Below are 5249 nucleotides of genomic sequence, written 5' to 3'. Positions count from 1 at the left end.
TACAAGCTGAGTTCTACCACTGGAATTTCTAGTAACAGTTAGAAGAACAGTAGCAATCCCTTTAAAAATAACTTCCACTCAATCACTTTGAAGACAGAGGGAAAAGAAGAATCTACATAGTAGAAAAAGCTCTTTTTAAGTACTAAAATATATATTTTGTTATGATGATGGTTGCTTTTTAGTTATATAAAATTAGACATTTATTTTAGATGCAAAAATCATTGAAAAATTCACCCGCAAAGCCTTGTATAGATGGAAATTGGGAGCAGAGTAATCTCATTAGTGAATCACCTAAGGATGTTATGCAAACATGAAAGTCTCCTATTCGTAGCAGGTACTGAAATTTTTTCCAGGGGTTAAAGTTTCATTCAATAGAAACAGGCTGAATGCATTGTGTGTATAGCTAGAATAGCTATATCTTCATGATAATAGAATAGCTATTAAGTAAACTATTAAATAAGAAAGAAATATGCACAAATTTAAAAATGAAAAGAGGAGCAAAAAACATCAAAACAGGCAATGCTTAAAAATTGTAAGAGTTTACATGGAAAACTTCCTGGATATAAAATTGAAAATTTATACAAATCTGTATTTTCCACAAAATACAACTTGGCAAATTGATCTCAATGGAAAGAGACATTTAAAACAGACTAATTACTAAAATATATCTAGGGTAATCAGGTAAGAGATAAAAAAGTTATTAAATTATAAACAAATAAATTAAGTGATCTCTCTCCTACAGATAATACAATTTTATATTTGAAAATCCCACCAAAACCGAAGAAAATACTAAAACAATTAGATAATTTTTGTAAATTAGAATGTCATTAAGTTAACATACAAAAATTAATATACTTTATATGTGAAAACAAAAACCAGTTAGGAGATAGAAGATTCTTATTGCAATAACAAAACAGAAAAGAAACTATAAATGAGCAAACATATATGAGGAGAGTCTATAAAACTCTGAAATGCATTGAAAGAAACAAAATAGATTTAAGTAAATGGTATGATAAACCATGTTCTGATTAGTAAGTTCCTGGATAAAAAAGATCTTTTTTGCTAAATTAATTTTAAAATAAGCCCATATCCATAAACATCTGAGTTGAGTTTCTTTCTCTATAGCTATAGAAATAGAACAAACAAGCAAGACAAACATTCTAAAAACAAAAACAACCAGTGTGCTAGCCCTAACAGCATTAAAATAGACCCTAAACAGACTTTAATTAAAGAAGTTGGATATTGGGAAATGAAATAAAAGACATTAAAGAATAGGAAATTTGGAAATAAACCCAGTAGAATATGGAAATTTAATGTATGACAATGGCGACCTCTCAAATAAGTGAGGGGAAATAGACTTTAAAAGAACTGGTCTGAGAAAATTGGATCTCTTTTGTACTGTATAAATAAGGAAAAAGCACAAATGGATCAGATATTATTGTCTAAAAAATAAAATTGTAAATGTACTAGACAAAAACACAAGTGAATTGCTATAAGAAAAGAATAGATGAGGAAAAAAACCCACAACATTCTGGATTCACAAAACCAGTATTTTTATTTTATTTTATTTTTTTTACACTTTTTTTTTTAATTTTTTGTTTATTGCAGTAACATTGGTTTATAACATTGTAAAAGTTTCAGGTGTACATCATTGTACTTCTATTTCTGCATACATTACATCATGTTCACCACCAAAATACTAATTGGAGAGGATGTGGAGAGAAGGGAAGTCTCATACGCTGCTGGTGGGAGTGCAAACTGGTCCAGCCACTATGGAAAACAGTATGGAGATTCCTCAAAAAATCAAGGATAGAACTACCATATGATCCAGCTATTCCAAAACCAGTATTTTTAAATGGGCTCTGATATCCTACAAGAAATGCTTTTTGAAGTTAGTCTGGAAAGGTTTTTTTAAGTTATGTTTGGCAATACTGGTGTTTCAGTCAATAAGGAAATTAATACACACATAATTTTCAAATAATGAATGATATATAAAATAATATTCATTTAAATGTCTAGTTGATTCTATAAGATAATAGGAGAACACTCTAGGGATTAAAATAAAGAGAATTATCAAGCCAGATTGAAAAACAACCAGGAAACGTGGGTTCCACTGAATGGATTTCCTGATAATATTAACCTGAAATGTGAGTTTATGTCATCCATGGAGGCAAAAGAGAAATATCAGCAATCTATAAAACCCAGACAATGGAAACTGAAGACTACATTCCCAGACACTAGCCAAGGGTGCTCATAATAATTAGGATTTTCTAAAGATAAGCAATTAGACCTATGTCAACTATATTGTGCAGAGTTATACAACAAATAAGTGATCTTAAAGATGGTTATATGACTTTATTAAAGAGTTTTACTACTGTAGTTGAGTAGATAGACAGATGGACAGTATTTTCAACAAGTGAACAGAAGATACACGTTATTTTTAAATATCCAGAGAAATCGCCTTAAAAATGGAAAGGTTTTAGGCTTCAAATTGTCAACAATTTCATGAAAGCAGAAACTCTGCAGTAGCCACTCTGAAATGACAATAGAAACTATCAATTAAACTGTATACAAAAAGTAATATATGTAGTCACAAATGGCTGGATTTCATCGTTTCTTGTGGCTGAGTAGTATTCCATTGTGTATATATACCACATCTTCTTTATCCATTCATCCCTTGATGGGCACTTAGGTTATCAGAGGGGAAGGGGGTAGGGAGGAGGGCGAAAGGGATAATTCGGCACAAGTGTGTGGTGATGGGTTGTAATTAGTATTTGGGTGGTGAACATGATGTAATCTATGCAGAAATAGAAGTATAATGATGTACACCTGAAATTTATACAATGTTATAAACCAATGTTACTGCAATAAACAAAAAAATTTTTAAAAAGTAATATATGACCTCAAGCTGATTTCACTTAAAACATTCTTTTAAATAACTTCTGGATTAAATAAAATATCTAAATTAAGATTACTTTTAAGGAATCAGAGAACTGTTAAGTGGAAGCATAATGAAAGGAATCAAGGGGCCTGAATTCAGGTGACTAATTCTGCCAATTACTAGCTTAATATGACAGGAAATTCATGGATTCTGAACATTTTCTCTTACCCATCACTAAAATGAAGCTTTAACACTTTGATACTTGTGCACAACATAACATGACTTTCAAATACCAAAAATTAGTCACAGTCGGGGGCCCTGGTGCTGGAAACCATGAGGATATGTAACGATCCTGATTAGGGAGCTGGGCAACTTGATCACCTTGCCCCTGGTGGCACATTCCCTGCTGCACCTGGAGGTGGCGAGAGCAGCAGCTTCACAGAGTTGAGAGGTGCCAGGGCTGAGCCATGTGGGCACAGGCCACCTTATGTGCTGCGTGGGGAGTAACTGAGAAAAGCAGTGCAGAAGATGAGAGAACAGCCCATCTTCACCATCCAAGCATGTCTTCCAGGTGGACTCCATCACCAAGAACTGGGTGTCAGCAAGTGAGCAGGAAGCCAACATATCCTACTTCTAGGTGTCACAAAAACAACTATTGGATCCTAAGTTTTTAAGGAGCCAAAGTGATCATAAACAACACAAGCACACTTAATATTACTTTAATTAAAATATCACAGATGTTTGGGCAGTGGACCAACAGTAGAGCCAAAGTGATGTTTGGTTTGTGTTTTTCCCCTGAACAGCAGCTGACAAAGTTTGCAGAGAAATTTTAGGAGGTAAAAGATGCTGCCAAAGTAGCCAGAAACAAGTCCCAGGAGAAAATCAAATCCTTGAGTAATCATTCCCAAGAATCTGGGTGTGGAACTTCACCCTCTACTCAGGTTTACAGTGTCAACGTGGTACACAATGAAAAGGCCTCTCATATGGCTACCTTCGACACACAGCTGAAGCCTGAGAAGGACAAGCTGATTTGTGACATAGAGTGCTGCCAATGTGTAGAAATAGGAGAATAAGCTGCAGCCCCTGCAGGAGAGCAATATCTGGCTGCCCATGGCATTTCAGGAGTCAGTGGCTAGTGTGGAGCAGTGGAAGGGGCAGCTCTTTATCTGCCTTGAAGAGAATGACTGGTTATAGAAGAATATTGAGGACTTGGAAGAATAAAGCAGTGAGATAAACATAGAGAAGGAGAAGAATACCCAGTTGAAGAGAAGAATTGAGGATCTGGGGTCAGAACTCTGAGAAAAGAAGACAGGGTTAAAAGACCTCTGAAAACAAAGTGAAATCAAACCTTAGCTCGTGTCAGAGTGTGAATACATCTCTGAGAAGTTAGAGGCAGCAAAGAGCGAGAATCAAGAGCACCTGGAAGACCGAGTGCTTTCTCTAAAGACAGACACTAAGGAAAGTAACTAGCAACCATGCCACCTGAAGGTAGAATTGAAGAACTTCCTAGAGGTGCTGGACAGGAAGATCAATGAACTCCATGACTTCTGTGTAAGCCTCTCCAAGTTGGACAAGGACAACTAGGGCAGGGATGAGACCACATGAGTCCCAAGTGTGTGTGTGAGACAAAATAAGACTAGGACATTCTCCTTTCTGTGTTGCTTCTGTAAATGCATGTGCAATTTGTTGTGCTTCCAAGCCAGTTGTGTCACCTGCTCTCTCCTCTCCAGAATAGAAATCTCCTCTTGCTTCTCTAGCCTTGCAAGATTGTGGGCAATTGGAAGATTTCTGGAAGAAGCTAGACTTCTGGAAGAAGCTAGATTTCTGGATCTAGCTTAAGGATCCAGAAATAGGTCTGCCTGAAATATTTATGCAGTCACAGCAGGGATATTTATATCTTCCTTTTTTTGTCGGGGAGGAAAAGTAGCCCTGAGCTAACATCTGTTGCCAATCTTCCTCTATTTTGTATGTGGGATGCTGCCACAGCATTGCTTGATGAGTGGTGTGTAGGTCTGCACCTGGGATCCAAACTTGTGATCCCAGGGCTACAGAAGCAGAGCATACAAACTTAACCACTACACCAATGGACTAGCTCCTATATCTTTCTTTTTTTATTTTTTTTTAATTTTTTGTTTATTGCAGTAACATTAGTTTATAACATTGTAAAAATTTCAGGTGTACATCATTGTACTTCTATTTCTGTATGGACTACATCATGTTCACCACCAAAATACTAATTACAACACATCACCACACATGGGTTATTGCAACCATATTAAATGAAAAAAGTGTTTTATAGTCCAAATATGAATATCCTTTACACCTGCATTTTTAAAAATCATGTCCATAATATTTGAATGCCTACCAG

The 5249-nt window shown here is 35.5% G+C and overlaps 1 pseudogene; it reads left to right on the top strand.

Annotated features, from left to right (window-relative positions):
* The first annotated feature begins 3409 nt into the window (after positions 1-3409).
* Positions 3410-4465, top strand: LOC147911494 (homer protein homolog 2-like; annotated as a pseudogene).
* The last annotated feature ends 784 nt before the right edge of the window (positions 4466-5249 follow it).

Source organism: Ceratotherium simum, unplaced genomic scaffold, assembly GCF_057802395.1.
Source record: "Ceratotherium simum simum isolate JZ-2026a unplaced genomic scaffold, ASM5780239v1 HiC_scaffold_43, whole genome shotgun sequence".
Classification (NCBI taxonomy): domain Eukaryota; kingdom Metazoa; phylum Chordata; class Mammalia; order Perissodactyla; family Rhinocerotidae; genus Ceratotherium; species Ceratotherium simum.
Note: the sequence above shows the minus strand (reverse complement) of the source record. Positions and strands in the feature narration are given on the sequence as shown.